The 23,037-nt window shown below is 36.7% G+C and overlaps 1 long non-coding RNA gene and 19 other non-coding genes across 20 annotated transcripts; 8 read left to right on the forward strand and 12 right to left on the reverse strand.

The window, feature by feature from the left end:
- Positions 1-534: 534 nt before the first annotated feature.
- Trnar-acg (transfer RNA arginine (anticodon ACG)) lies at positions 535-607 on the reverse strand. Its single transcript has one exon. It is a non-coding gene; the product is annotated as a tRNA-Arg (tRNA).
- Positions 608-723: 116 nt separating this feature from the next.
- Trnak-cuu (transfer RNA lysine (anticodon CUU)) lies at positions 724-796 on the forward strand. The gene has a single exon. It is a non-coding gene; the product is annotated as a tRNA-Lys (tRNA).
- A 519-nt stretch (positions 797-1,315) lies between these two features.
- On the reverse strand, positions 1,316-1,388 carry Trnar-acg (transfer RNA arginine (anticodon ACG)). The gene has a single exon. It is a non-coding gene; the product is annotated as a tRNA-Arg (tRNA).
- Positions 1,389-1,552: 164 nt separating this feature from the next.
- On the reverse strand, positions 1,553-1,625 carry Trnar-acg (transfer RNA arginine (anticodon ACG)). Its single transcript has one exon. It is a non-coding gene; the product is annotated as a tRNA-Arg (tRNA).
- A 1,433-nt stretch (positions 1,626-3,058) lies between these two features.
- Positions 3,059-13,763, forward strand: LOC128255390 (uncharacterized). Its single transcript, XR_008267658.1, has 4 exons — positions 3,059-3,358; positions 5,303-5,403; positions 13,463-13,486; positions 13,611-13,763. It is a non-coding gene; the product is annotated as an uncharacterized LOC128255390 (long non-coding RNA).
- On the forward strand, positions 5,454-5,527 carry Trnai-aau (transfer RNA isoleucine (anticodon AAU)). Its single transcript has one exon. It is a non-coding gene; the product is annotated as a tRNA-Ile (tRNA).
- Positions 5,622-5,695, forward strand: Trnai-aau (transfer RNA isoleucine (anticodon AAU)). The gene has a single exon. It is a non-coding gene; the product is annotated as a tRNA-Ile (tRNA).
- Positions 5,874-5,947, forward strand: Trnai-aau (transfer RNA isoleucine (anticodon AAU)). Its single transcript has one exon. It is a non-coding gene; the product is annotated as a tRNA-Ile (tRNA).
- Trnai-aau (transfer RNA isoleucine (anticodon AAU)) lies at positions 6,126-6,199 on the forward strand. The gene has a single exon. It is a non-coding gene; the product is annotated as a tRNA-Ile (tRNA).
- Trnai-aau (transfer RNA isoleucine (anticodon AAU)) lies at positions 7,209-7,282 on the reverse strand. The gene has a single exon. It is a non-coding gene; the product is annotated as a tRNA-Ile (tRNA).
- Trnak-cuu (transfer RNA lysine (anticodon CUU)) lies at positions 7,404-7,476 on the reverse strand. The gene has a single exon. It is a non-coding gene; the product is annotated as a tRNA-Lys (tRNA).
- On the reverse strand, positions 8,206-8,278 carry Trnak-cuu (transfer RNA lysine (anticodon CUU)). The gene has a single exon. It is a non-coding gene; the product is annotated as a tRNA-Lys (tRNA).
- Trnak-cuu (transfer RNA lysine (anticodon CUU)) lies at positions 9,237-9,309 on the reverse strand. The gene has a single exon. It is a non-coding gene; the product is annotated as a tRNA-Lys (tRNA).
- Positions 9,921-9,993, forward strand: Trnak-cuu (transfer RNA lysine (anticodon CUU)). Its single transcript has one exon. It is a non-coding gene; the product is annotated as a tRNA-Lys (tRNA).
- On the reverse strand, positions 10,311-10,384 carry Trnan-guu (transfer RNA asparagine (anticodon GUU)). The gene has a single exon. It is a non-coding gene; the product is annotated as a tRNA-Asn (tRNA).
- Positions 11,135-11,208, reverse strand: Trnan-guu (transfer RNA asparagine (anticodon GUU)). The gene has a single exon. It is a non-coding gene; the product is annotated as a tRNA-Asn (tRNA).
- On the forward strand, positions 11,338-11,411 carry Trnan-guu (transfer RNA asparagine (anticodon GUU)). Its single transcript has one exon. It is a non-coding gene; the product is annotated as a tRNA-Asn (tRNA).
- Trnar-acg (transfer RNA arginine (anticodon ACG)) lies at positions 11,497-11,569 on the reverse strand. The gene has a single exon. It is a non-coding gene; the product is annotated as a tRNA-Arg (tRNA).
- Trnar-acg (transfer RNA arginine (anticodon ACG)) lies at positions 12,249-12,321 on the reverse strand. Its single transcript has one exon. It is a non-coding gene; the product is annotated as a tRNA-Arg (tRNA).
- Trnar-acg (transfer RNA arginine (anticodon ACG)) lies at positions 13,037-13,109 on the reverse strand. Its single transcript has one exon. It is a non-coding gene; the product is annotated as a tRNA-Arg (tRNA).
- Positions 13,764-23,037: the final 9,274 nt, after the last annotated feature.

Genomic DNA, 23,037 nt, shown 5'->3' on the forward strand with positions numbered 1-23,037 from the left:
TAGACTGAAGCAGGCGTCGAGGAAACACCCCTGCACCGTCCAGTATTACCGGTGTTCAAGCAAACTGAATAAAATATTCTTGCTAGTATGTGTTATCACCTCTATACTTTATTTTGATAATTGCTCGTGTATTGTTACTGAGTTGTTTGGCTGAAAGCATTGGTAAACAAATTTTACTCTGAGTTCCAAAACAAAAGGAAACAATCAGTTTAAAATCCGAATAAAAAATATATACTACAAATTTGGTTGTACGTTCTAGAATAAGTAGTAATGGTAGAGAATATTTTATATTTATCGACGTACCAAATTTTAAAGATCAAACTTTTTCAGAATTGTTCAAAAAAATATGTTCACTAACATCAATAAATATGCCTTACTGCAAGTTATGTTAAAATTTCTCCTTCTCGCTACGTGCAGGCATTCGAGTGGAGCATTTTTTATTTATAAGTTAATTACAAAACATCTTGGCTAAAGCGTTAAAGCTTAAGAAGTTCCACATTTAAAAACCTAAACTAAAAACGAGAAAAAAAATTTCGATCCTGCCAGGAGTCGAACCTGGAATCTTCTGATCCGTAGTCAGACGCGTTATCCATTGCGCCACAGGACCATGTTTAGACTTGCGGCCTGAAAGTCTATAAGAAGTTCAGTGACAAAAGCTTTTTCTGTTTTGGTAAAACACACCCACATAAGTTGAAACAAGTAATTGTCGACCATCCTAACATGGCCCGGCTAGCTCAGTCGGTAGAGCATGAGACTCTTAATCTCAGGGTCGTGGGTTCGAGCCCCACGTTGGGCGAAATCGATTTTTTTTTTAACTCTTTCCGACATCATTTTTGTTTAAGTACATCCGTTAGCTATTCATACCCTTAACTGCATATTAGAAGGATATATTGTTTGTATTCATTGAGACTTATGTTGCAGGTAAAAAGGCTTTAAGTTCGGACTTAATTATATTCTTAATTGGGATTATCCTGAGCGATCTTACCGTCCTTAAAATCTATTCGGACAAGAGGAATTGGAATAAAGAGTATTCTAGTGAAATCATATATTTCTGGCGACTTATAGCCAGGTGTCGCCGTATCTCTATTGTTTCCGCGGCTGTTGCACATAGCGCTTTTTACAGGTGGTAATCTGAGTAAGGGGTATCTGATAGCCGAATCACTCTAATATGACTTTTTTTCATTCGCTTGTGCTATTTGTAAGCATGAGCCAATAAATCTTGGTTTGATTTTAAAAAACGTTGATCCCATTACACACTGCAATTGTTTAATCAAAGCATCGTTACAGATTTAAATTAATTTGACATAAAAAGAATCGATCCTGCCAGGAGTCGAACCTGGAATCTTCTGATCCGTAGTCAGACGCGTTATCCATTGCGCCACAGGACCACATGTTCATTGGTGGTCGAAATGCCGAGTTTCGCTACATATCATCAACGTTCATATTTAAGTATTAATATTAGTTTATTTACTATACGTTTATGTTTAATACAAACTATTAAGTCTTAATAAAAAATTTAATTTTAAGGTAACAAAAAAATTACTAAAAAATCCGATCCTGCCAGGAGTCGAACCTGGAATCTTCTGATCCGTAGTCAGACGCGTTATCCATTGCGCCACAGGACCGCATGCCAGCCGGCTGGCAAAGTCTTAACATTTAAAAGAGAAGCTTTAAATCACTTAAGCACTTTGTTATCGACTTTAAAGTCAAAGCAATGAGTATATAAGCAGTGCATTAAACGAGCTTAGAGTGTTGGAAATTTTAATTTTAAGTAAACTATTTAAAGTCTTGTCTACTCAAATTATTCATCTCAGCCTAAAAAATAATTCACGTTTGACTTTCATTGCAAAATTCTATATATTTAGACTAGTTATATAAAGACAAATTTAAAAGTTTGAAAAATAATGACTTGACCAAATTGGAAATGTTTATAATAGATATATAGATTAAAAGAATATTTTTGAACAAATGAGTTGCAAATGACAGTTTTTTTATCTTGATCAGGTCCTATATAAAAAATCCACTCTTAAAGAATATTGGGCAAGCTTTTGCATTAAGATTGATATGAGTTGAACAAATGCAACTCCACCCACCCCCTTCGAGAACAAAGCAGGCAGCGTCGCCAACGCACAGTGGTTAATTCTGCTAATTTGGCAGATAAAAAGATCAAAAATAAAAACTTAAATATTGTTGATATTTAATATTTCTTTCTGTAGTTAAGCAGTCGTGAGCGGGGCAAAGCTTACGATAGTGTTCTGCCTCTTACTTAATTTTTTTCTGCATTTTGTATGTGCTTGCCTTGCACCGTAAAAGTTGGCGTTTATAAATTTTTAATGATTTTCTTTTTTTACTGAAACATAACTGGTATGTGTTTAGTAAAAAAATCTGTGTGCGTCATGTTTTTATTCGTGTTAGTGGTAACATACTACATTTTTTTTTCAATTTTTTTGTGTTATCCGGGCGAATCCGGCTTAAGACTTTTTGTGTTAAAAAAATTATTGTTATTGTATATTGTCCAGTTCCAAAATAAATGACCTTTGTCCGCCGATCTTTAGTTTTTTCCCTTTTTGGCCACAATGTGAATACTAAAAAGAAGACTTAACAATATGACGAAGATCTGCAGCGAAACAAAATAAAGCGATGAAAAATCATTTATTTTCTCATGTAGTCGATAAAAAGAATTTCAATGATGAGAAATGTTTAATTTGTTTTATTTATTTTGAATAAATTGTTAAAAATACTTTGGATTTAGTTTTGCATTTTTTTCTGTAAAAAATTAACATTTTTAAAAATTAATTTACAAAATATAAAAACTAATTTAATTAATTTTTATAAAAATTAATAAAAATTGTTGTTATTATATTTATGTTTTTATTATTTGCTTTTGACTTTAAGCAACATTTTTTATTTGATCTAAAAAACTATTGCAAATGTAGTTAGCATGCTACCAAATACAATTGGCTAAATTTGCTAAATCGGCCACTGTGCAACGCAGCGTCGGCAGCGAACCAAAACGCGTGAAAGGGAGAAAATCAGTTGGTCTCAGTTCGTCGTTGACTTTCGAACTGTGCAGATTCCGAACGCGGTAATCGCGAATGGTTGTGGCAACCAATTAAAGACCAAACTTCCGATGCGATGAAGGGAAGGAACAGAAAAGTGCGTGTTTTGAGGTTTGAACAACTTTTTTAAGGCCAATCGACGTTGTGGCTCGTAACCTTTGTGTGAAAACTACTACTGAATTAATCGCTAGAATTGCGGACCAACGATATGTGCGTGGGTGTGTGTGTTTCAGTGAGTGTGCAATGAATATTTGCAAACACAGAGTGGCAAGAGTAAACAGAATTTGTGTTCAGCTCCGGTAAGTTGCGTTGCAGCTTAAAAATTCGTAAATCAACAAAAAATATCCATCCGTCTCCCTTGCATCTTGGCCGTTTGCTGATATTCTCGCTCTCTTCGGCGCTTCGCCTATTCTGTTTTTCACATGCTTTTTTGTTTTCATCGTCTGCTTCGGCTGGAGCCCAAAAGAGAAGTCAAAACGTAATTCCGAAAGCAAAAAGATTGGGGCAAGCAGACGCCGACGCCGTCGTCGTTGTTGTTGATTCCCCTTTTCTTTTCTTTTCTTTTCTTTTATTTTTGTTTTTTTTTTGTGGCCATAGTTGTCTGCTTGGTTCTTTTTGTTGCTGTTTGTTTAGCTGTCGTTTCTTCTTTCCATTTACATACGCCCATGTGTGTATTGGTAAGTGCTTGCGGTTCTCTCTTTCTCTCTCTCCGCCCCCTTATCCGCCACCCATCTCCTTCCCTTTGTGAGTTTGTAGGCCTTCGCAGAAGACTCTGCCACTGCCGGCGTCGCGGTTAACTCGTTTAGCGACTCAGTTAATGTTGTTAATGCAGGTCTGCCGTCGGAACTATGAAGTATATGGAAACAAGCCAAGAGTTGTAGGGTTGTGCAGGTGGAATGTATGGAGATAGTCAAGAAATTTTTGATGAAAGATGAAATATTACAAAATTTAACGCAAATCAATTACAAGCTTAAATAATTATTAGTTTAAAAAATAAATTACTGTTTAGCTTTCTTTAATACACTTTGAGTTTATACATTCTATATCCCCTTTTGTTTTTAACTAAAAGGTCACTAAGAAAACTAATTAATAACTTAAAAAAAAACAACAAAGATGATATCGCAAATGTTTTGTGTTTTTTAGGCTGAAGAATAATATATTCTGTGATTTGTTTAATTATGACGATCTTTTAACGATAATATTTTTACAAATACACTTTGGTTTTAAATGTCATACAATTTCTTAAAAATCTATTTGGACAAAATTATACTTTTTTTTTTTCTTACAAAGGACTAAAATCCGAAACATAGAAAAGTTCAAACAGACTATTCTCTCTAAAATATTCTTCTAAATTTTAGGCTTCAATAACTTGTAGTTACGGAAAACAAGTCTAGCAGGTCAAAAGATATGGACGTCCATTTTGGGTTGCAACTTTGCCATCAGAGCCTTCAGCGGACGTTCGTTGAAAGCGAAAATAGCGCAGAGAATGGTGCTGAGACAGAGTTTTCGACGTGTTCTCTGCCTGTCTGAAATGTATCTCGCAGATACATATCTAAAAAGTGCCACATAGAATGTAGTAGAACCAGACACTAGCGCAACTAAATATAATGTGCGGCGCTCACACCGATGCAGTCTCGTATAAATATCCCGCCTGTCTTTGGGCCGCTTGCAATTTCATTTTCATTGCAACTTCATGCCCCTGACATCAGGCTGAATGCCTGTCCGTCCGCCATCCGGCCTTCTCTGCCGCTGCCGCTGCCACGGCCGCTGCCACTGCCGCAGCTGCGTTGCAATTCTGCAACATTTTTAGCTTTCCATCTCTTGCAGCCTTTGCGCCGTCTGCCTGTTTCTACTCTCATTCTTCGACAATTGCAAGTTGTCGGACGGGACGGAACGGCCTATTGAAGTTCTGCCCCCCACCCCCAATGTCTGCTTGTGTATGTGCGAGAAGTGGGGGAGCTGCTCGCCATAACCTACACCACTGAAAAGTTATTGCGTCGGGTCGTTCCATTACAGAGCCCTCATATCGCTTTATTTTGTATCTACGCGGCATACATTCCTCTCATTATCTTTCCTTTTGCCTTTGCCTCACTTATTTTTTACTCCTTCATTGGTTCTCTCATCCTCCGCCTTTGTGTCGTGTGTGAAAACACGTTTCATTGATGCATTTTCCGGCCTCTCAGTACCTACTTGGTTGTTTTCCATTTTTTACAAAGCTCTTTTCCTCTGCATATTCATTTCAGTGATCACTCTCAGGAGTGTGCGATCGGTTCAAAGTGCAATAATAAGAAACTAAGTCACATCTAAAGACAGGAGTGGAGGGCAAACCACACAAATCTTAAGGGTAAGTTTAAGCTCACGCGAACTGGACCCCCCGTCCGATGGTATTGTGTGGGCCCATTAGCTCAGCTGGTTAGAGCGTCGTGCTAATAACGCGAAGGTCGCGGGTTCGATCCCCTCATGGGCCAACTAATTATATTTTGAATTCTTGTTATCTATTTTGGTGCCGAACCAACTTTAGCTATGCTTAACAAAGTCCTTAAAACGAAAAAACGTCATCTAGGCCCATTAGCTCAGTTGGTTAGAGCGTCGTGCTAATAACGCGAAGGTCGCGGGTTCGATCCCCTCATGGGCCAATTTAACTTTCTTACTTAAATTTCTGGATATCTATTTTAACCAAAATGTTTTTTTCACTTTTCTTGTAGTCCTTAAAGAGAATAGGGGATATCTAAATTCTATTTCTGGTTATCATTTTTACTCACATTACATATTTTTCATTTTGCTTGAAGTCCTCAAAACAAGATGGCGTCATATGGCCCATTAGCTCAGTTGGTTAGAGCGTCGTGCTAATAACGCGAAGGTCGCGGGTTCGATCCCCTCATGGGCCAGCTAGCTTTTTTACTAAAATTTCTTTTTTAGCCAAAATGTTTTGTTTCACCTTCCTTGGAGTCCCTAGAGAGAATAGGGGCATTTAACACATACAATTTTATTTCTGGTTATCATTTTTACTTAAAATATTTATTTTTCATTTTGCTTGCAGTCCTCAAAGCAAGATGGCGTCAAATAGGCCCATTAGCTCAGTTGGTTAGAGCGTCGTGCTAATAACGCGAAGGTCGCGGGTTCGATCCCCTCATGGGCCAGAACCAAATTTTTGACATTTAAACATTTTTGACCCCTTAAAATTTTTATTAGATATATTTAAATATTGTCTTAATGAGTATATTAATGTTATGTATATTAATTTTTTACTATAGGGGCATTTTCAGGGAAAAGTCAACCAAGCCCCAAAAACTAAACGTTTAGAATAATTTTTTTTTGGTTAAATACAATATTAAAGAAACACTCAAATTTTGATAAACGATTAAACTTACTATTTGTTTTAGCAACATTTTGTTTAATTTTTTCGTTTAATTGTTATGGCTTCTGTGGATGCTTTTGGATTAAACAAAAAATAACGTATCTAAGTTTTAGCCAAAAGTTTACAGATAAATATGTAAAAAACTTTAATATTAAAAAACTTTTTTTTTTCGTTTTACTACCACAATAGTTAACAAACACAAAGTGCTTTTATGTTTAAGGAGAGGTTCTTAGTTAAAGGTTATTAACAATTTTTTATCAAAAAAATGTATAAATTGTTTTTTATTTTTTAAAGACTGTCACGTCCGAAATCAATATATTTTTAACTAAAATTCGATGAGCCTTACCATATTCGACGCGTCTTCTGTTGTTTTTATATTCGGTTTATTAAAAAAAACGATAATGAGCAACATTATAAAAAAACTGACTTATTTATTGAAGAAAATTGAACATAATTATGAATTCTCTGAAAGACATTTACCAAAAGTCAGATATTATCTGACTGTAAGCTTAAAAAGAGTGGCTAATTGTTGAAATAATGTCGCCAAACTTTCTGAAACTTCGTAAAATGTTCAATAAAACTTGTTTAGATAAATGCTAGCATCCTCTAGGTATACTGAAAAAAAGGATGTGCAAAAACTACATCCAGATTCGCAGACTATACAAAAAATTAAAAAACCAAAAAGCCTACATTTTCACACTTATTTTGAATGTTAATTGGTCGCTTCCGAAACCCTGGAATTGCCCACATATATGTATATTCTATTTTATACTAAAAAAACATAATATTCTTGGCCCATGAGGGGATCGAACCCGCGACCTTCGCGTTATTAGCACGACGCTCTAACCAACTGAGCTAATGGGCCCATTGAGCATGAACAGTAAAATTCTGATACCAAATATAAATGATAAACAAATATAAAAAATAGGAAAAAATGAAAAGTATAATTTTTTTGTCAATTCAGTTTGCAAGAAAAAAATTATTTTCGCCCAACGTGGGGCTCGAACCCACGACCCTGAGATTAAGAGTCTCATGCTCTACCGACTGAGCTAGCCGGGCTGTGCGACTATCAGCAACAAAAATATTTCTCTGGAACTGGAACTAGAGGTTATGATCGTTCTGATACCCTTATCAAGGCTTATGGTAATTTAAATATGCTTATAAGTAAGGAGTCATTTCAGACCCCTAATTATTTTATGGTAAACAAATTTTGTATTTATCAAATTAGTTTTCACACTAAACATTTTTTTAAAATAATTCGATAAATGTTTTTTTTAGTAAAATAGGATGATTGACTTTGCCTTTAAATAGCATTTCTTTAAAAAGAAGGTGATATTTTGCTGATATTATTATATCCTCCCAGAGGGTTTATATTTTTACAACGCCGTAAACAAGACATATAAAGAAATATATTATCGTTTTATCAATTGCTCATTTTTTGACAAAAAAAAAATATGCTAGATTAAACAAATAAAGTCCTTCCAAAATATTATCTTTTATCCTTTTCCCGATTTTTTTTGGAGTTAGTTTTCTTCTAAACTATCCTTTTCCCGATTTTTTTTTTGGAGTTAGTTTTCTTCTAAACTTGTAACTATAATTTGCAATTCCTGATATACATATATATTAGGAAATGTTAAATTTAAGAACGGTTTGCCAGAGTAAACACAATTAAGCGGCATGCTCCGCTTTTAAAATGTTTATTAAAGAGTTTTAATACGCTCGACTAAAGTGCTTATATTATAAGAAACTACAAACATTAAGATGGAAAAAAAACTGAAAAAGAAATTTCGCCCAACGTGGGGCTCGAACCCACGACCCTGAGATTAAGAGTCTCATGCTCTACCGACTGAGCTAGCCGGGCAATGTGTTCTTTGATGTCCAAAGAACCAAATTTGTCGTAAACGCACTGGGAATTCTGCAAACGTGGCAGCCGAAACATTGATTTATTTTTAGCTTCGTCTAGACGCTCTTCGCAGTGCAGCTCCCCGGTATCTCGTAACATCTGTAACTTCCTTTTTGTTCCATTAGACTTTTCTATCCCAATCGGCTGTCTCTTTCCTTGGTTTTGAGCTCGGTAATTGTTTTCTGGGTTGCGCGGCGGAACCCATTGTCTAGCTTTAGCCCATTTACTGTTTTCTAATGGCAATGATGTTTAAAAAACGCGCCTACCTCAATGCAAGGGGATCCAAGCACCGAAGGCCTTAAGGGGCGGAGCTTAACAATACCATTTGGTCCCCCGCTTTGCCGCTACCAAGTAATTTGCTATAAAATATTAAAACGAAACAATGTGCGAAAGGAAACAAAAGAAAAAAATGCAGAACAAGTAGAGCAGGAGCATCAGGGGAAGAAAGGAAGTCGTGACGACGGCGCAGATAATCAGTCCCGCAGACGGTTTTATGTGCCCTACAATCCAGACAGATGGGCTTTTGCATTGTAAATAGAACGAATAAAAAGGTAAATTTAAACCAAAAATCTTGGCAACATAGATTTTTAGTAATTATAATATGAATTAAATTCCAATTCCAATTAAGGAATAGGTTTCTTCTAATTGATAGAAAATTTTACGTTGATACCTTACTGTTCATTAGGGACATTTTATTGAATGCTTTACAACTTTTTTGTCAAAAAATGTATACATTCCAAGCTATACTTATTCGCGCCGAAAAATGTTTGACTGCGAAAAACAAGGCTACAAAGATTGGTGTAGTCTTACAAAAACATATTCTTAAGCAAAGCGAAAGAAAAAAAACAGTTTTTGCATATAATTGAATACTTTACTTAAAATCATAATAACCTCATTCAAATTTGTGCAAAAAACGCGCCCAACGTGGGGCTCGAACCCACGACCCTGAGATTAAGAGTCTCATGCTCTACCGACTGAGCTAGCCGGGCATTGCACGATCGCTGTAGGATACACTTCACGACCGAGCTTCTGCCTAGTTGAAGTAGGTGAAACGATCAATTAAGATTATATAATTGTTCTTAATACTTATTAATATTTTAACTTTCATTCAATGTTTTATCATTAATTTTTAAATTAAATTATTTTCAAAATAAAACGATTCGACATTTAAAAGCGGGGCTAGCAGTTTTTGAACCATGAACCTTTTCATAAATGTCTGTATTTATGTTGTCAAAATTAATCTTTGTTTTAAAAAAGCTGATTTGTTTAAGTCGTTGGTACGACCTCAAATAATCAAGTATAAAATCGACTTCTGTCAAAAACTTTTGCTTATTTGAAAAAAAAGCCCGAAAACTGAGATTTAATTGAAGTGACCATTCAGGTCTTTACGAAATTTTTAGCGAATTTAAACATTCCTATGAAATTTTTATTACTAAAGCATTCGTTTAGAAGTATGCGAAAAAAAGACAAATACAAGAAATCATATTAGAACAGATTTTTGGTTGCTTTTGTTGGAATACAACTGTTAGAAGTTTTTGTGATCGCTTTTAGTCTAAGTCATAATATTAACATCAATATATTTTCAAATACGCGTCACGTTGCCCGGCTAGCTCAGTCGGTAGAGCATGAGACTCTTAATCTCAGGGTCGTGGGTTCGAGCCCCACGTTGGGCGAAAATATTTTTGTTTTTATTCCAACACAGAATGTATATAATGTCTGTCAAAAGTTCTTGCAAAAAGGGAAAAAAAGCTATTTTCGATCTTACAAATTATATACGTTCTTGATCAATGGCACACTGTCACTTTCCGCGCATTGTCAATATTTGTACGGCCGCTGTTTTAAAGTGTAGATTTTTAAATTGGTTTTCCCATCTGCTACTGCTTTTACGCTAATGAAACAAAACAAATAGCTTAAAATGATGTGGAGTAGAAGGAAAGACACGTAAGCCAATGCGTCTAAAAAAAAATTATATGAAACAAAAAGTTATAATCGCCCCCGGGTGGACTCGAACCACCAACCTTTCGGTTAACAGCCGAACGCGCTAACCAATTGCGCCACGGAGGCACTTGCACAAACCGTGCCAAATAATAGTTTTCTATTTTCGGCTTAGAATAGAAATAAATCTAGCCCTAAACTTGATGACAAAAATCTTTATGATTGAGAACGGTCTTTAAACTAAAATTTATTTTGTTGTCTTTTTTAATGGTTTAAACTAAAAAGTCGCATCAAACCGCAGTCGTTCTATCCGGTTCTGACTTACCTATGTACTGCCTGCAATACACAGAAGACTTTCGTGAATGTTTTGTGCTTAAAAACTGAGCGAACGGACAAAAGTGTAAACAGACGAACGTAGCTAGATCGACTCATTTAGGTTTGCTGATTAAGAATATGCTTACTTTACAGCTGTGGTGTGCTCAAATACTTTAAAGTCCTCAAACTTATTTGTGTGAATAATTTGCACGGCGAAACTTATCAGTGTGTGTGTGCTGACTGCAGCTTTATACTATTCTTGTCGTGCTCTGCCTACGCTCATCCGCTGACCTGCATGTATGACATCCCTGCGTTGCAAACTTTTGACTGAAACTATAATACCGTCTGCAAGGGCATACAAACCATATATAATAGATCAAAGTTAAAAAAATAAAACTAATCAAATAAATTAAATAAAATAAAAAGTGAAGTCTGCCGTCCCCGGGTGGAAGATTTCAGGTTCGACTCCTGGCAGGATCGAAATTTTCTAGATCATTAAATTGTTGGAATTAATTTAAGTGTATAAACATTAATTTTATTTCGAATAAGCTCTAAAAAGAAATACGCCCCCGGGTGGACTCGAACCACCAACCTTTCGGTTAACAGCCGAACGCGCTAACCAATTGCGCCACGGAGGCCTTCGAAAGCCCGAAAAAATATTTGGAAATAAATTATAGAGATTCCCTAAATTATTAATTTTTTTTTATTTTAAAGTGTTTAACATGGTAGCCACTGGAACTAAGCTGAGATTTAATATTAATCCTGTAGCCTCCGTGGCGCAATTGGTTAGCGCGTTCGGCTGTTAACCGAAAGGTTGGTGGTTCGAGTCCACCCGGGGGCGTATTTCTTTTTAGAGCTTCTTCAAAATACAACAAAAGTTTATACATTTAAATTATTTTCAACAATTTAGTGATCTAAAAAAATTTCGATCCTGCCAGGAGTCGAACCTGGAATCTTCTGATCCGTAGTCAGACGCGTTATCCATTGCGCCACAGGACCCGTTTTTTATGGCCAGGCAATGTTCTGGTCTAAATATTAAAGTATTGCTGTTTTATAGGTAAAAAACTCGTAACCTCTGTGCTAATTCAGCCAATAGATATTTAGTTTTGTTCCATTAACTTATAAAGGCTTAGGTTGTTAAGCTTTTTCAGTCTGGGATTTTAGCCAATCTGTTATGCAAAAATATCTGCTTTTGCATATATAATTTCATAAAGTTACCATAGGTTTCTAACAGTTCAAAATTGCTTAACTCCGAGGTTTTTTTTAACGTATCTAAGTCACTAGTTTTCATGATACAGTCGTCTGATCCGACTAAACTACCTGGAACTACCTGCAGTAATCTTGTCGATCGAAGGACTTATAAAAAGGTTTCAGCAGGATAGCTTTGGTAATGCTATTTCAGAAAATATATAGGTTAAATAAATGTCACCCACTGCGTTGTAGACTTCTCAATCTAATTAAAACACCCAGCACAAGTATTAAAATATAACGATATCTCAATAGAGACGACACAAAGGGTTAGAAATGCCGCTGACCAAAGGTAAAATACCTTTTGGAAGGCATTAAAAACTTCGGAAAGTTTCGGTTGTAATTATAAATGTATTTTATATGGAAAAATAAGTTGCAAAGTAAACTAAATTAAACAAAACTATTGAAAATTAAAAAAAAAAAAAGATCACGATCCTGCCAGGAGTCGAACCTGGAATCTTCTGATCCGTAGTCAGACGCGTTATCCATTGCGCCACAGGACCACATGCTCGTTCTCGATTAAAGTAACCGATTTCCCTACATGTTATCGACGCCAATATTAATATATTTCCAGGAATAGATTAACTATTTTTCTTTGGGATATAAATAAAAAGAGTTTGAAATATACATATTTTTAATGAATAAAAAATTCAATTACTGAGTAGGCCATTTAAAGGTGGCCTATTGTTCCTAAAAAGCAACAAATAAAAAAGTATGTTGAAAATGGTATCGTGTGGATCGATATCTGGACGGCAAGTCGTTATCGGAATAGTTCAATATTAATTATTATCTTGGAAACGGTGAAAATAACTCGATTAATAAACAAGACCTTGGACCTGTACAGCCGTCTTGCAGGTTTGCATTTCGTTTGCAAAGTGGTTCGAGCAATGCCCAACTCCTAAGAACTTTGGTAACTCGATTTTCATGGCACATCAATACTAGCCGCGAGATTTTTTATCAAAGACGATGTCAGCATAGCTGACTTTACTAAGACTTCCAGTTTTCATAAGTTTTGATATTTGTAGAGATACAGCAGTTTTGACTGTTTTTTACACGAAATACACGTTAAGTTTGGACAATAAAGAAGTTATTTCAAAAGCTTCAACGCGTTGTTTTGAAACAGTATCATGGTCAAAATTGTCTTGGACTTATGCTTTCAAGGCGTTTAAAGTTTTTCTGTTGTCCCACGGGCTTGTTTTACCTTGTACAAAAAAAATTCGATCCTGCCAGGAGTCGAACCTGGAATCTTCTGATCCGTAGTCAGACGCGTTATCCATTGCGCCACAGGACCGGTTAATATCTTCTGTCATTTTTTTCCCTTATAAACAACTGTAGGCCTAATAATAGTCTACTGAAGCTAGTGTGTTTCAGTTTTTGTTTGTTTTTCGTAAAAAGTGGAACAGACTCTAGACACCAACTTCGATTTCAACCTGTCAGCTGTTTATCTTCTTCGATCTTTAAGAGTCGGTTTATTTGATAATTTATGCAAGCTAATGAACTTGACAAAAAATGGGCTTAAAATCTATTATTAGAGTCATTGAGAAATATATTGCTTTGTTCGAGGCCTAAACTTTATTACTACTTATGTATACTTACATATATTAAGCATTTTTAAAAAAAAATTTTTTTATTTTTATTTTGCAGTCTTCAACTCGCTACTTGTTTGAGGTAAGTGTAATTTCTTGTGTGAGAGATACTGCGATCGAAATCTTGCATCCATCAGATTCTAGCTCTAAAGCACTTTTTTTATTCGCAAAAGCTGTGCTTATTGGTTTTTGTTTTATAACCGCAGGTTAGGTTCGCCATTAACTTCCCGGTGGAGATAACCTTTACACAGTTGAGTCTGGGCGGAGTTCCATTAGACGAGCATTGATTAGCCAGAGTTCAGCCACAAAGTATTTAGAATTTACTTCACACCATGTCCTATATCAATGTCGAAGTGGCCACACCCGTTTGTTGCCTTTCGTGACATCATAAAAACTCTTTTTGGTATGTTTGTTGCTTGTCCCTGGCTTGCATACACTTTAAAACATCCACACCAAATTGGTACAAATGTTTGAAACAATAGCTAATTAAGATATATAAACTTAGCAAGCAATACTAAAAGAATTAATGACTAAATAAATAAATAAAACGAACTTTAATTTTTCATTTGTTTTTAAACAATTTTTTTTCCGATTTCGTTTTGTTTGCAAGCTTTCTGCGAACTCTTTTTATTTTGGTAAGCCAAATATATCGGATTGGAAGAAAGAAAAGGTAAATCACAAAGAACGAAAAATAAATTCATAAACTCTGCCAAACTATTTTTTTTATCCAAATTGATCAAAACAACTTAAAACTATAACCCCTGTTAAAATGTTAGGTTTTGATTGTAATGGCTAAGTAAATATGGGTATTTATAATTCTGGGAAATATGTATTTAGCGTCGGAAATACAAGTGACCAAATATCTTCCCTTCAGTCACCAAGATAACAGATTTTAAAATGATTTGGATGTATCGATTTCCATTTCCTTGTAAGACAGTTTTGCATTTCTCGACAGTCTCCGAAGTGTATCGATTTTTAGCAGCGTTTTCAATTCCATTTAACATTTTTTGCAAAAGAAGAGAGGGCTCGATGACGCCCTTTTGGCTGGCAGGTGGTAGACCTTATCACGTGGTCATTGCCAGACCGCCTTCTTTCGGATCTGAGTCCTGAGTGCTTTCTTAACGTTCAACTTAGATTTTCACTTCGTTAGACGGCTAGGATATCCCCTCACCGCCCATTGGCCCACAAATTGGCGCATTGTTTGGGTCAAGGATGCAGCTCAATGACTGCATCGCTATGCTGCGCCCCGGGGCTCTTTTTGTGGGCGCTTCTCCTACTGTTCAGGGTGTGTTGGCCTAAAAGCTTTGAACTTTTAAGCAGGTTGTCATCCCCCACATCCTCCATTCCGTTGAGGGCAGGTTAAACGCTTCTAGCTCGTCTCATCGGAAAGCAAACGCCCAGCCAAAGAATTCCAGTGTCCGGGGTGGAATTGTCTGGCAGCATGCATAAAACATAAAGCAATGTCTGCCACCTTTAAGTGAGAGGGACGGGGGAAGGGTTGCCACCACAAAATAACATGCCGTTTTGTTTTTGGCAATATCTATTTAAAAGCCTTCACAAGAATTTATTTATCTTTCCTCTTAACGGTTTAATTTATCGAAAAATAATAAAAAGAAATATTTTTTGTGTCAAATTCAGGAAGTGCTGACGATATTAGTTTTAAATAACAATTTTTTGCACTATCAAATTTTAAAAAACAAAAAATATTCTTAAGAAAGTTATACAGTCAAGCTTCCAAAACTCAAAAACCATAAATGCTCGAATTTAATAATACTAAAGGTCCACGTACATTTATAGTCACTGTTGATAATTAGTTAAAATTTACATAATTTTTTATGTCTTAAAATCTTTTAATCAAAATTGAACAGGTCGCGTCACAGATTTTTTTTTTGGGTTGAAATTTGGCCGAAATAGATTTCTGTGGCACCCTTGGTAGACCCTTCGAGTTAGGAAAGTTCAAGTTAATTAAGATTAAATGTTATAATTTTTTTTTCGAAAAAGCATTCTCGTCAACACATTCAAGTTAATTAAGATTTGATTGTAATCATACTTCAAGATTTAAACTAAACCTTCTTGTTTTTAAAACCAAAATGAATTTAACACCATCCAATTTTTTAACAAGAAATGACCTACCTACACGCGTCATTTGCTCTAGTGCAAATTCCATGTTTATCGTCTCATTGCAACCCACCACCAAACTTCTCCCACAACACCAAACCCCTCCCCCTCGCCAACCTTCTTCGTCACATGATGTATCCGCTCAATTGTACAACGCCCTAAAACAAATAAAAATGTAACAAAACCAAAAAGCCCAAACAAAAAAAGAAAATAAAAGCAAGGCAGAGAAAGGAGAGTGAATGCGGCTGCCAAAAATAAACATGTATGATGCATCGAGAAATAGGCCGCTCTCACTTAGCTCTGCTGCTATCTTCCATAATAGTTGTAGTTGTAGTTGGCGCTCCGTTCCTCTCACCGCAAAAAAGAGCGCAGGAGAACTGATGCAGTCGCCAAGTGCAAGAGCAAGCTTCCGCTCATCGGCATCGGTCGGCAATTTACGTCATCGCAGTTGGGTACTTGGAGTACTCTCTTAGTCTCCCCTTTTGGCGTTCGATCCACCGCCCTCCAACCTTTCCTTCCGAAATGCCATCTGCACAGCAGTCCAATAAAAAAAAATACGGCGAGGATAGAATATGTTGCATTCCAAAAAGGCACTAGAAAGGACTAAAAACGATTTTTTGTTAAAAATATTCCAATCCCTGAACTTGGATTATTTAAATGCAAAGTCATCGCAACTAAAATCTTTTCTATTTTATTTTAAGCAAACTTTATTTGCGTGACCTTATAAAAAACTGTAAAGTTTCTGGTCTCCTTTTGCAGATGTGAATCTTATAAACAAACGGTTTGATTGACATGGCTAGATCGACTGAGCTATTTTTAAAAAAAGTACGCATATGACTAAAAAGTACATTTAAGAATTTTTTTTTGTTTTACGAGCTATGAGCTCCTCCCAGTTGTTTGCATAACGCTCGTAGCACCTAGGATCGTTGAGATACAGGATAATCCACATATGATATACGCTCTAAACATTACGATATAAAGAAAAAAACATATTAACATATACATTTTGTAAGAAAGGTCATATTTAGCGTAGAGGTTTTAATAGGTCTTTTTCTTGTTCCAAAAAATAATTGAAATTATACTGACATACGGTTGTGTCAAACCACTAATATTTTTAGAAAAACTATGGTCGACAACACAAAATGTTAATAAATTTGTTTGATTTGAAAAACGACTTTTTGCCACTTTTGGTCATAGTTTTTGAGTTTAAACAATTAATGACTTATTGGAATCGATGGGTTCAATCTGTTTTATAATGTTGGGTCGTGAAGCTCCTGTAGTGGGATCACCTTCTGATCAGCTCGTCGTGATTCATCGCTCCCCACTTTTTCCCACCTCTAGAATCTAGAGCGTATTGTATCATGCGCAATTGGCCGCTCGCTGCCTATGTGAGAGGGTATGGGTGAGTCGTTTCGAGGGGTGCACTATTGCAGTGTGTGTGTGTGTGCGAGAGAGCGGGGGTCTAGTTGCAACAGCGATTTTTGCCATGGCTCAGTGCTTTTGGCGATTTCCTCTTGGTTTCCGCTCCCCGCCCCTCTCCCGCTATCACTCTCCCACACCAAACGAGCTGTAAAGCTGTAAAGTTGCATGCGCCGCTCTCATTCTCGCATTTGCATGTGGCCATGTGTGTGTGCCGCGAGTGTAAAATTATTCATTTTTTTCTAAGGTTCAGTCTCAGAGTTGAAGGTCAGTTGATGCTTTATGTCATTCAACTTGCTGTCGGCGTTTGCAGTTGTAGTTGTGGTTGTTGCTTTCAGCGTTTTCGTCATCGCTGCGCTAGCATTTGTGTTGTTGCCTCTTGCATTTTTGCTGCTCGCGTGTCTTGCCATTCAATTGGGGCGTGGATATCGCCCCTGACCACCCTGCCAATCCCGCCCACTCTCGGACTTCTTGGGGGTATGAAAATGGCGAGCTGGCGGCACCCACAGGGTCGAATGCGCTTTATTGGATTCCCCTAGCTAATAGGTTCAATAGACGATTATTGCAAATTAGCTTAGGTGAACAGTGAGGTTATGTCGAGCGAATGCACGTCAAAGTAAAAAGGGTCATCCCCAACCTGAAACCTCTTCTGTTTTTTTTGTTCAGTTTCTGCCTTCAAATCAAACAATAACATCTGAATTCCCACGGCTTACACAAAACACAAGAGATGTGCGTGCTATTTTCCCAGTCCAATGCAATTCGAGAGTGAATAAATAAAACAAAATTCCATTGAAAAAAAATTAAGAAAAAGAATTAAAATCAAAAGTCACATAGCAGCCAAAGCGGCAGCGACGTCGACAGCGAGCGAAATCAACACAAAAAGTGTGTTACAAAGTCAGAAGCGCAAAAAAACAGCAAGAACAGCAGGAACAACAAATCTCGGCAGCGCAGTCGCCAGCAAGTAGAGCTTAAAAGCCACAGCGAAAAGAAACACTGAATAGCAGTAGCAACAACAAGTCGGACTCGAGCTCTGCCAATAAGCCCAGCATTGAAACCAGTTTTCAGTTTCTCAAAAGTTCCGCACTCTGGCCCAAAGCCAAAGCCAGCAGAGCAACAACAAGAACGCGTCTGTGTGGCCAAGTGCGCGCACAGTGGGGCCACAACTGAAGCCATTAAATCGGTCGATAATATAGTGTGCCAATCATAAGTTTATTTGTTCCCTTCTTTTTATCCATAACTGTCAATAAAAAAAAGTTATGTTAGTTTGGTTCATGGAAGTTCAACTAAATTTATAAATTTAGACTTAAACATTCAAATCGTATTTTTTTTATTCATTTATTTTTCTTTGCCAAAGTTAAATTTGTTTCTTGTCATTATTAAAGATTATTAAGTTATAAAAACTAACAAGAAAGCAAACGATCTTCGACAACCCGAAGTTTATGAACCCTTGTACCTTTTGCAAAAGTTAAAGATTCGTTAAAAATTTAAATTCGTATGCATATTTTTGAAACCATTAAAGCTCTGATGATTTTTACGCCAAAAATTCGATAGCTCCCTTGGCAGCTATATGATATGGTTTTCCGATTTGGATAAAACATAAGTGTAATTCTGAATTATAAATATTGCATATCAACGAATATAGACAAATTAAAAAAAAAAAGACAAATCTTTGTGCTGCCTATATAACAAGGAATGTTGACATTTTTTGTGGCTTGAATCCAAAATAAATGTCTGTAATTATTAACTCGTATAAATGAAAAACAAAAAAACAGCGTCGAAAATTTCGGGCAATTCGCTAGTTTTTGTTTTCAACCACTGTGCGTGAGTGCTGCCGCTGTGGCTACTGCACCGTAGTGGTTGTTGTTGTTGCTGTGGCTCTGGCCGCTTTGAGCTGCCGCGAAAGTTGAGCGAGCGCAGCTCTAGAGCCAAAATAGCCAAGTACCAAAACAAAATCGAGTTGGAGAAAATCACAGAAACCAAAAGTCAGGCTCCCGAGCAAAAGGGCGGCATTGCCAAGCCGAAAAAGTCGGCAAAGAGCGCCTGCGCAGCAAAAGCAACAATTACAAGCTGGCCCCCGCCAAGAAAGGGGGTTGCGGAGAGGGCGGCAAAGGGGGCCCGCCAGAGAGCGAGAGAGAGCTTCACCTGACAGCAACGGCAGAGGCCGAGCAGCGCTGCCACCGCAGGCGGCAGAGGCGGCGGCGTTGACGTTTCAGTTTCAGAGTTTCTCGAGTATTACAAATTACATCGCGCGCTGTTGTCGGTGGAAAAATGCAGAAAAATCGAAAATAAACTCGGTGACCGTGCTAGAAAATCGGCAGAACAACGCGGAGAGTGCAAACAATTTCGGATTAATAAACACACTTCCTCATTTTTGTATGTTTTGAAACAAAGCTTGTCAAATTAATCGGCATTTTGTCTGCTAATCAAAAAAAGCAAAGCCCCCAATCTCTACTCCATTGAAGTAAACCTTAGTTTGATTGCACTACAATTTTTTAGTGAAAATAAGTTATTTAAGCCACAAAAACTGTGCCGAGCTAGATATCCACTGTTGTTGTTGCTGCTGCTGTGGCGAGTGACACGTCCCCCCTTTCACCCCGCCCCCTTCGCCAAACATTCCATGCAGTTGGCGCTTGTTTACTCGCTCAGCGAGAGAGGGATTACGCGGGAGAGACTGCGAGAGCGGGAGAACTGAAAACTGCTCTTTGGACAATATAATGAACGAAATGAAAAGCAGTTTGTGCCCAAAACTTATTACAGCGATTTCCACAGTGCAGTGTGCCAATCATAAGTTCATTTAAACTTTTTGCTGAGTATTGTGTTTTTTGAATTAATTGCGGCAACAACTAAAATGTCGAAAAATGCACGTGTCTGGGCGCTGCATTTCCTACTCTCTCTCTCGCGCTCTCCACAGCTTTCTCTCACCCCCGCGGTGTTTTCAGCCGACTCACTCTCTTTCTCTTTCTTATTGTAGAAAATGCATTTGCACCGTGGACCGAAAATGACTTAACATTATTAAACTGTAAGCAATCAAATTGAGTTTTCTTTTTTTAAAAGTGTTAGAAATAGCAAATTTCAACTTTAAGTGAATTCCAAACAATAATTTGAAAGCAATAAACACAGTGAAAAGTAAAGGTAAACAATCATTGCAGCGGATTATTTTAGGAATACAGCCAAACTGTAAAACTGGGTGAGTGAGTAACAGTGAGCGTATTTTCTTTTTTTTTTTTGAAAATGAGGAAAAAGAGTCTGAGCGTTTCTCATATGCATTTGTTTGTAGCTCAAAATCCGGAAATCAGTGCGAAGTATCCGTGCATGTAGGTCAATGCAAAATAAATTATTTTGCAACCGAAAACAAGGCGATATCCAAAATTTAAATTTTTTTTAATTAGATCAAGACGAATTCTAAATTTGTTTACTTTTGTATAAAAGCAAATAAAAAAGAAAATACTATCGCTCGTAAATAAATTTGTGGAAAAATGCTCAAAAGAAAAAGTATTCCAGATTTAAGTTTTACGAAGTAAATTATTATAAATTCGAATCAAAGTACCCAAATTTGTTACATCATGCCTACGAGCAGGCAACTCTTTTAGTAACAAAGCAATTAGTGTTGGGTATCTCGTATTAAGTAAAGTTGAAAACAGCATTCTTTTGCGATATTTTTTTCAAGTGATGCACCCTTATTTTATTAAATAGTAAATAGAGCGTGTTGTAATACTGGTTATTACAGAGTACCGAAAGCTTTTAATGAAAAAGAACTAAACAAAAAATTAAAAAACAGCAAAGTTATAATTTTTTTCATTTATTTTTCCGATTGTTCCTATGGGAGCTATATGCTATAGTCGTCCGATTTTGATGAAATTTAAACCGTAAATCGGAAATATTTTACCATTACTATATGTCGAAGAACTAAACAAAAAATTAAAAAACAGCAAAGTTATAATTTTTTTTCATTTATTTTTCCGATTGTTCCTATGGGAGCTATATGCTATAGTCGTCCGATCCGGCTCGTTCCGACTTATATACTACCTGCAATAGAAAGACAACTTTTGGGAAAGTTTCATGCAGATAGCTTTAAAACTGAGAGACTAGTTTGCATATAAACGGACGGACAGACGGACAGACGGACAGACGGACATGGCTAGATCGACTCTCCTAGTGATGCTGATCAAGAATATATATACTTTATAGGGTCGGAAACGTCTCCTTCACTGCGTTGCAAACTTCTGACTGAAATTATAATACCCTCTGCAAGGGTATAAAGATAGACAACAGCCTATAAGATTTTGAATCGCTGAAATTTCTGACTTTTGTAAGAAACACCTGGCAAACAGCTGACCGAAGTTCAACTAATCAGCGACTCATTTAGGCGGCCCAACAAAATACGCCTTTATAAATTATTTGCTAATTTAAAATACCCTTGCAGATTAAAATTTAAGTTAAATGCAACGCAGTGAAGTAGACATTTCCGACCCTACAATGTGTATATATTCGTGATCAGGATATTGATCCAAATCTATCCGTTTGTCTGTCCGTCCTTATGAAATCTCGGAAACTATAAAAGTATAGCGATTTGGGATTTGACGTGCAGATTCTAGTAATTCATGTCTTTTTAAGACAAAGTTAGATTGCAGTGGACTGTGTGCGTGTGTGTTTCGGTCATAGCTATTGGTAGACTCAAAAATAATAATAATAAATTTTTAAAAAGCTATCGAGTATATAAGTTCTCTGCCGCTGCTCTGTCTTTAAGTGACGGCAATGTAGTCCGACAGATAGCGCCACCTAGACTCCGATTTTTTCTGGGGAAATATTAAGGTTTAAGTATGTTAGCTGACTGTGTTTAAGTAAGAACACCCAGAAAAAATAAAAAATAACATCAAATAACTATTTATGTCTCAGGTTCAAATCCCATTTTTTTTTGTTTAGGTTTATCTACGATTGTAGAGGGTATTATAATTAGTTTGCAAAGAGACATTGTCTTACCTACTAAGAACTTTTATTTGAAAATATTTCGAGATATAATATTGGGTTACTATGTCAAATTTATGGATTTAATGTCATTAAAACAGTACATCGATCTCATAAAGCTGGAAAAACTAGGAACGATCGAAAATCGACATAGCTCATTAGTTTTAAACATTTACGCAACGTTTTGAAGCATATTTAATTAGTGTAATAGCTGCCAAAGTATACATTTAATGTTCGCCTGCCGAAGCTAGTTTCTTTTCTTGTTTTATGGTAATTTTTTTGAAATATAATTTTGATTTTACTTTTAATCTAACTTTCTGGTGTTATTACAATACAAAAAAGTATATATACCGTTTCATATTTAAATTAAAAATTGCCCATTAAAAATCATGAAATCTTAAAATCGAGATGTGTCCCTCAATGTAGCGTAACAAAAAAGTTTTCCATGGCCTTTCGCTATCGCACTTTAAGATGACAAAGTTTTACGCTCAAGACCAAACTAAAAATTGATTTTTTTTGCTAATTGATATGTACATAAATTGCAGTTGCTTTGTGCTCGGCGGCAGTGGCAATTGGAAATGCAGATGAGTTGTGGTCGCCTCACCAAGTTTTCCCGGTCATTTTAGAAAAATACAACCCAAGCGGAATTCTCCTGTTTTTGTATGCAGCGGAAATGCATCATTTGCAGTGCGTCCCCCTCGATTGCCTGACCCCTCCGCCGGTCAGCCGGTCGTCAACCGTGGTTCTTGTCCGTCCGATTGTTTACCCACACACAGAAGGAACGCAACAACACGAGCAACAACAAGCCGGTCCGAGAAATTAGTGCAAGTGCAACATGCCAGAAGTAAAACGAAACGAACCAAAAGGCGAATAAACTCTAACGAATGCACGGCGATTGGGGGAGGCGAGTGAGAAGGAGAGGAGCTGAATAAAAGTCTGCTTCTGTGTCGCTATTTTTCATGTGCCACAAATAGATTTTAATCTGCTCAACTGACGCCAAAATTTTGCATTCGCCGTTCGCTGCGCTTTTTTCCCGCCATGCTCCGCACTTCTATTGGTTTTTTTTTTTTTTACCCCCTGTTGGGTTAATTAAAATTTGATAATCGTACTGATACAGGATTCAGATGGGTT

Source organism: Drosophila gunungcola (assembly GCF_025200985.1).
Source record: "Drosophila gunungcola strain Sukarami chromosome 2R unlocalized genomic scaffold, Dgunungcola_SK_2 000011F, whole genome shotgun sequence".
Classification (NCBI taxonomy): domain Eukaryota; kingdom Metazoa; phylum Arthropoda; class Insecta; order Diptera; family Drosophilidae; genus Drosophila; species Drosophila gunungcola.